This window comes from Mizuhopecten yessoensis, unplaced genomic scaffold (assembly GCF_002113885.1).
Source record: "Mizuhopecten yessoensis strain PY_sf001 unplaced genomic scaffold, ASM211388v2 scaffold1883, whole genome shotgun sequence".
NCBI lineage: Eukaryota > Metazoa > Mollusca > Bivalvia > Pectinida > Pectinidae > Mizuhopecten > Mizuhopecten yessoensis.
The window spans coordinates 594,191-603,005 of record NW_018404269.1 but is presented as its reverse complement, the minus strand read 5'-3'; the positions used below and the strand labels follow the sequence as shown (position 1 = coordinate 603,005).

At 41.0% G+C, this 8,815-nt stretch overlaps 1 long non-coding RNA gene across 1 annotated transcript; it reads right to left on the bottom strand.

Moving 5' to 3' along the window:
* Positions 1 to 11: 11 nt before the first annotated feature.
* On the bottom strand, positions 12 to 3,079 carry LOC110442257. Its single transcript, XR_002461997.1, has 3 exons — positions 2,249 to 3,079; positions 2,040 to 2,042; positions 12 to 128 (listed from the first exon to the last, which is right to left on the bottom strand). It is a non-coding gene; the product is annotated as an uncharacterized LOC110442257 (long non-coding RNA).
* Positions 3,080 to 8,815: the final 5,736 nt, after the last annotated feature.

Sequence of the window (8,815 nt, the reverse complement as noted above, 5' to 3'; positions counted from 1 at the left end):
TTTTTCGTATTTCCTATCAAACTATCAAGAATGTATACTTCCCCACTATCTACCTCCTGTACTGACACTACCCAATGGTCCACCTTTACAACCGTCACCTTCACTACCATCACCTTCACTACCATCACCTTTACTACCATCACCTTCACTACCATCACCTTCACTACCATCACCTTTACTACCATCACCTTCACTACCATCACCTTCACTACCATCACCTTTACTACCATCACCTTCACTACCATCACCTTCACTACCATCACCTTTACTACCATCACCTTCACTACCATCACCTTCACTACCATCACCTTTACTACCATCACCTTCACTACCATCACCTTCACTACCATCACCTTTACTACCATCACCTTCACTACCATCACCTTCACTACCATCACCTTTACTACCATCACCTTCACTACCATCACCTTCACTACCATCACCTTTACTACCATCACCTTCACTACCATCACCTTCACTACCATCACCTTTACTACCATCACCTTCACTACCATCACCTTCACTACCATCACCTTTACTACCATCACCTTCACTACCATCACCTTCACTACCATCACCTTTACTACCATCACCTTCACTACCATCACCTTCACTACCATCACCTTTACTACCATCACCTTCACTACCATCACCTTCACTACCATCACCTTTACTACCATCACCTTCACTACCATCACCTTCACTACCATCACCTTTACTACCATCACCTTCACTACCATCACCTTCACTACCATCACCTTTACTACCATCACCTTCACTACCATCACCTTCACTACCATCACCTTTACTACCATCACCTTCACTACCATCACCTTCACTACCATCACCTTTACTACCATCACCTTCACTACCATCACCTTCACTACCATCACCTTTACTACCATCACCTTCACTACCATCACCTTCACTACCATCACCTTTACTACCATCACCTTCACTACCATCACCTTCACTACCATCACCTTTACTACCATCACCTTCACTACCATCACCTTCACTACCATCACCTTTACTACCATCACCTTCACTACCATCACCTTCACTACCATCACCTTTACTACCATCACCTTCACTACCATCACCTTCACTACCATCACCTTTACTACCATCACCTTCACTACCATCACCTTCACTACCATCACCTTTACTACCATCACCTTCACTACCATCACCTTCACTACCATCACCTTTACTACCATCACCTTCACTACCATCACCTTCACTACCATCACCTTTACTACCATCACCTTCACTACCATCACCTTCACTACCATCACCTTTACTACCATCACCTTCACTACCATCACCTTCACTACCATCACCTTTACTACCATCACCTTCACTACCATCACCTTCACTACCATCACCTTTACTACCATCACCTTCACTACCATCACCTTCACTACCATCACCTTTACTACCATCACCTTCACTACCATCACCTTCACTACCATCACCTTTACTACCATCACCTTCACTACCATCACCTTCACTACCATCACCTTTACTACCATCACCTTCACTACCATCACCTTCACTACCATCACCTTTACTACCATCACCTTCACTACCATCACCTTCACTACCATCACCTTTACTACCATCACCTTCACTACCATCACCTTCACTACCATCACCTTTACTACCATCACCTTCACTACCATCACCTTCACTACCATCACCTTTACTACCATCACCTTCACTACCATCACCTTCACTACCATCACCTTTACTACCATCACCTTCACTACCGTCACCTTTACTACCGTCACCTTCACTACCGTCACCTTCACTACCATCACCTTTACTACCGTCACCTTCACTACCATCACCTTCACTACCATCACCTTTACTACCATCACCTTCACTACCATCACCTTCACTACCATCACCTTTACTACCATCACCTTCACTACCGTCACCTTTACTACCGTCACCTTCACTACCGTCACCTTCACTACCATCACCTTTACTACCATCACCTTCACTACCATCACCTTCCTTACCATCACGTTCACTACCTTCAACTGAACACCTTAGGGACAAGTTGTGGTGCTCTATCGCAAATATTAGTGATATTGGTATACTGCTGAGTGCGTACATACACTCTCTGACAGATCACGAATCAATTCATATTTTAATTGGGGGACAAATGCCTCACGAATTAAATGTATTAGACATGAATTAATTTAGATTGAAATCAGTAGCAGCTGTCGAAAAGATGCACAAATTATACTACCGGTACTCAGTGTAGATATAATCTCACATCCTGATAAAGATTAATATAAATCTAATAAAAAAATGAAAAAATATGAATGTCTAATATGATATGTATGTATTACCTCATCATATATATGTAAATCTGACAGATCACTTACACATCTATTATGAAACCATCTGTCACAGCCAGCATCACAAGAAACCATATCATCAAATACATTTGAGATGTGACACCCATCTGCTTCGCAATCAATAAAAATATCAAATGATAAAGAAGTTTTCTTTTGCCTATGCCTACTCATTTTTTTCCTAGGAAACTTAGTAAAGATTCCATTGGAAAAACATTCTACAAGATGTTGTCTCATGCAAGTGGTGTCAAACTCTAACTCTTCACTCCCGTTAAACCCATTGAAACAACATTCTACCAAGTTAGCAATAGCAAAAACCCCACAGTCAACCCCGTTTTTCTGTTGTTGCACATTTGGTAATACTGTTTTTTAAAACTTTTCTATTTTCCCCATATGATGATGGTGGTGGAGGTTTTTACATATTATGCATATTTAGCACGAGTCTTGACGAAGTTATGTCCCCTTAGTACGGGTACGGGAGGAAACAAAACACCCGCGATCACAACAAAGTCAGAATTTCATGTGAAATATGTTGTTTATTTCAACTAAACTTACATAATTATCAACAGTAAGGTATTTTCTTCTATATATCTGAAAATAACATGTTATTTTTCCCTAAATTTCTACTTATATGTGAAAAACCGTGATTTTCACGGTTGACTGCGGTGTACAAGTTTTACCCCCTTGAAAACACATTATCGTCGATTTCTAAATTATTAGATAATAAATAAACATTTTTGTAATTGTCACATTTAGAAAATAATGTTTGAAATTATCCTATATTTTTATAAAAATTATAAACCATCGCGTTAATGAGATATTAAAATATCTTTATATTCCCGGTACGGGTTTCAGTCCGGGAACGGGGTACAAGATTTACCTACCACCATAGGAATTCATATGTGAAAAAATCACCCGCTGCTTTCAATTTATTGCTCGATACCGCCTAGTTCGAAACAAATTATTAATGTTTTTTTATCGGAAGAAATTGATAAGGTGGAGGTAACTGTTATTTATCAAGAAACCAAGATTTTTTTCTGTTATAGACTATATGACGATTAAATCCCTGTAATAGCACTGGAATATGTCATAGTAAAACTGAAGGCTTAGTGTGCACCACCTTGTGAATGAGACGAGAACACTAGTAAGCTCTCGGTTGCGTAACGGAAAACCTGACTAGCTTTGAAGTCGGGTGTCGCACCTCTGTAATCGTCAAAGGACAGGAATCAGCCTAGCGATTGGTCATGCTTTTTTGCCTGAGACCAATCAAATAGCAAGCCACGTGCCTTCAATTTTGCTATGACTTATTCCAGGGGTGCATAGAGCGAAAGTGAGCGTAATCCCTGGAGTATCGAGGATACAGCACTATGGCATAGTCATTTACTGGTCTCCTTACTTTTTACTAGACAGAAGGGTGTTGCTCTTGACAACCAATAATCAGATTCCAGTGCGGTTACATCTAGAGTCCTATAGGGCACAGTGCTCGAACAACTGTTATATCTACTATTCATCAACGACCTCCCAGCAGTAGTCAACCACGTGCACCAGTCCATTTCCGGCTTGAACCAAGTTGTATTCCAATTACAGGACTTCGATCAACTACAGCGCTGGGGAGAACAAATGGTTGGTCCAAGATTCTCCGAATCACCGCCAGAAGATCTACCCTACAGTCCAACTTCAACATCAATGGACAAGTACCTATAGGTAACACACTGTGAACTGGAGTGATCATATTCAGCGTCAGTGTATACTGTAGCAACGTTCCCGGATACACAGAACCACACTGTATCGTCGATCCAAATCTAGGAAATCTCGTACATGATATGACTGAGTACATAAATGAAATAGCCAGTAAGGTTAACAAAATCGCAAAAAATCAAAATGGAGGAAAGCAATCACAGAATTACAGAAAAAAGTCAGCGAATCCAGTGAAAACGAAATGGAAGAGCACACATTTGTTGAGATAAAGAACAACGAATACTCTTGTATTTCGTCGCCAAGATTGAAATTTTTAGACATAACACATTTCCTATTCCTCGGTACTTCATACTCAAAATTTCTGAAAGCCCATGGAGTGAAAGAGACGAAGGGATCTTCCCCTACGAATGGCGGTTGATAAACTCGGTTTTCCATACCTTCCCCCGCACGAAGCATTTGTCAGTAGTCTTAAAAATGTAAATATCGGCCAATCGGAATACGAGTTTTGTCAGAAAATTTGGAGAGAGAAAAACATGACAGCATTCAAGGATTTCTTGATTTGGTACAACGACTTAGATGTCTTTCCATTTGTCACAGCAGTTGAAAGGGTGCAGACGTACTATATTGATAAAGGAATTGACGTTCAAAAAACAGCCATATCATTACCTGGCATATCCCGAAAAAGGATTTTCAAATCTGCCTCGGAATCTGGTGCAAAATTCCCACTCTTTGACAGACATAACATGGACCTCTATCAAACCTTCACAACCAATGTTATCGGTGGAGCTAGCATCATTTTCACGAGATATCACAAAGTCAACGAAACACACATACTGTTGCATTGGCAACAGACCACAAACTGCCTATTGGACCATTCATCAGATAAAAGCAGGGATAGATATATGGCGGCCTACCACTGGATGGGATGGTTACTGCGTATTGCAGTACGCCAAGCTTCGCATGCTAGAATTCTATTTTGTTTTCATGGACGTATACTTAGAAAGAGGGAATTTTAAATACTTTGAAATGGACACAGATTCAGTATACATGGCCATTTCCGGCTATTGTTTCAACGATGTCATCAAACCATCTATGAAAGCAGCGTACGTCCATGGTCTCCAAGGTTTTTGCATGGACACGGAGATAAAAGCCGATGAAAAATGTCAATGGTTTCCGCGAACATGCTGCTCCAACCATGCTAAACATGACAAACGAACACCGGGTCTATTTAAGACGGAATACGAAGGCGACGAGATGATCGGTCTCTGCTCGAATACATATTCCGTTGAAAAATCGTCGACTGTCGAAACTTCCGGTACAACAGAAGCAACTTACCGTTTACTGTGAAAAGCAAAGAAACTGAAACCCAAACATCTAAAAGTTCGAGTGAAAACTGTGCGAGAACAGAAGTTTAGCGCCAAGGGTGTAAACAAACGATCAGTCAGAAATCCAACGTCAACGTTCCGCAGAGTTCTGCAAATGAAAAGCTCCACCCTCGGCAACAAATCGTGGTTTCAGAGTCATACACAATACAATTTTTACTTACGTCCAAGAACGACGTAGTTTAAATTACCTTTATTTCAAGCGCTATGTCTTGTCCGATGGAATACACGCAATGATCCTTGATATTGTCCCTTACCAAACAAAGCTTATATTACATAATGAACATGCTGAGTACTTTATCAAACTGTTATTGACAGTTCGAACCTTTTTGCGGCTTTTTCATGCACTAGAGCGTTTCNCTTTTTCGTGCACTTGAACGTTTAATACATATATCTTTTTATGTAACACTTTTTGCATTGTGTATTTCCTGTTTAAATGCTTTGATAATTAAACATGTTTCGAACTACGTATGTAGTTGAGCATTATGTCGTTTTTCAAAAGCAAATAAATACACTGCTCAATCTTAATAAATGAATACAATTTTCCCATCAGGATTCAATGTGAATTTTCTTATAAAAATTAAAAGATTTAACAATAACAAACATATCTCCATGATATTATAATATTAATAATAATAACGAGTTTTCTTAAGACTACGGTTTGTTTGTTCGTTTTTGTTTTGTTTTATGTGAACGGCAGTGTAAATATAAGCTTGTGTTCAGCACTTGCTTGTCATTTCACGATGCATCCATTCCCCGAATGAACGTCCATGTCGGTAAGTGGAGCCACTTGCAATGGCAAAAGTACCTGGTATTTCGTTTACTACGCCATATAGACGGGATGTTGACGAATCCCCAAGAAAGAGTGCTGTACTGTTACGGTATATATAAACCACTATTTGACGAAATGGAGGAAAAGATGACTTTCGTCACCTTTCATCACGGATTACCCACCGAAGCGGATTTTGAAAACTTCATCACTGGACATGAAAGGCATGCATCTTCGACTTTTGAGCGTCATTTATTTGAATCAAACCCTGTATTGTAGAGGAAAACTTTCTCGAACTATCACCTGGAATACACATGTATTGGTATTGATGAATAACAACGCGACGTTTCTCAGATTCAATGTCTGGCTCGCCAAGCCTTCTGGGTAAGAGTCAGTTAATGATGCAGGCGTACAGAGACGCGACGTCGCGCACGTGCGGCTATCTGGTTTTGGATTTATCGCCATCCAGAGAAGAACTTTATCGCGTGAGGACCGACGTATTTCCCGGAGAAAACACAGTCATTTACGAGAGTATAAAAGGTGTACGTTTCAGACTTCATATCATTTATCCGTAGCATGCGGACGTGACTAGACGTCACGATGAATAAGATGATATTGTTACCGTATGACAGATACCAACGATTGTTGTCGAGAGGAGACCCTTACATCAAACCGAGCAGGACGCACATTAGCCATTACAGCTGACACTAATTATAGCTGAGGTACATACAGAGGAAACAACCGGTAACTTAGAGGATATCTTAACATCGGTACCCAAAACATTAAAATCTAAAGCAGAAGCTTTATTGGAGCATCTGAAGAAACACACAGAGTTACACTGGAACAACACAACGAAGGGGAGAGTATTGTCCAGGACAGTAGGATACCTCGTTTTGATAAAGTGGATTTGATAAAAGTCCATCTGAAAGATTACAAAGGTCTCCATCCTGTAGGCGACACTTAATTTACCAAACTTCTTTTAGATAGCAACTTTCCGCTCACTCTGCTTGTGCATTAAAAGCGTGGTCAGTCGGGGTCTGGCCAATCGCACCCACTTGGGAAGAAAATTCGACTACCTCCCCCTCCGGGGATTATAGTCAAGCGAAAAAGAGTTAGCAAGTGACTAAAGTACTAATCATGGCGAGATACGAAGATTACTTGGCAAGCATCTACTACGATCCGCAATACCAAGCAGCTTATGCGGGTGTTGACAACCTGTACAGGGCCGTGAGAAAATACACAATTAATTAGATTCGAGCTCGTCAGAGCAAAGATAACAAACTGGTTGTTAAAACAGGAGAATGATGCCGTCCACAAAGAAAAGAAAAAAACTAGGTTCAAACGCAGAAGGTTGGTGCGCCTTTTGTCGATTACCAGTGGGACTCTAAAGAGAACGACGGATTCAGGTATTTTTCTGTTTGCTGTCGATATCCTATCAAAGTTCGTGTGGAGCGTAGCCCTGCATACCAAGACCGGTAAGGAAATGGTCGAGGCATTCTGATGGATATTTCACCAAGGTAGGGAACCCACGCGCTTCAAGAGTGACAAGGGAAGCGAAATTGCAAATAAAGACGTCAAGAAATATTTCAAAGAAGAAAAGACGGGGTCTTTCATGACGCAGAATCTCGCCAAAGCCTCGTACGCCGAGAGGTCAATCAAGACCATAAAATCACACAGAAACGCATCGATGGGTGGACGTTCTTTCCAAGGTCACCAAAAGTTACAACGAAACGTGTCATCGCAGCATAAAGAGAACGCCTGCCAGTGTGACTTGGGCCGATTCCGTCAAACTCTGAAAGTTACAGTGCGAGTCTATCGTCATGGAAGGCTACCTGCGAGAGAGTTTACCTCAATACAAGCTTAAGGATTACTCGGGTGACGTCATCGAGGCCCTGTTTATCAGAATCAACTCATCAGAGCATACGAACAAGGCGTTTATTTGGTGGAGAGGGTCATCAGAACTCGTAAACCAGCCGGACGAACACAATACCTGGTGAAATGGAAGGGATGGGCGCCTAAATACGATTCCTGGATATCGGAAGAAGATTATACAAAGATTCGGACATTATAAAACCGATGAACGTATCCAGGTCCGTTCATAGGCGATCGAGATGAGCGTGCACATGATACTCAAGTCTTTGGACAGTCCACAGATTAATTCGGACAACTAACCTCACGATTTTATGATTTACTTGTCGAGACTTTTATCTCTCTTATGATTTTGGTCAGTGTCTCTTGTAAAGTTTTCTCTAAAACTTCAAAAATCTTCAGTTGAGAACACTCCCGTTTGAATTATGATCGGGTCCCCTCACGTGTCTGATCTGGAAATATGGAGAAGATTTTACAAGAACATGTTGGAGGAGAAATTCGATCCACATCGTTACAAGGGGAATCAAAAAGGAGGGTGTGGCGCTTCGAGCAAGTATACAAAATCGTACATCATACCGGTGACACAGCATGCAACTATAGAACCGAAAACACATGTAACCCCAGTTCAAGCGATGGAGGAGAGGGTCAGAGCATAAGTCAATGATGTCATCGAGGACAACAGACTCCACTTTCCAATAAAAGGAGAGAAACGTTCGAAATCCGTCAGT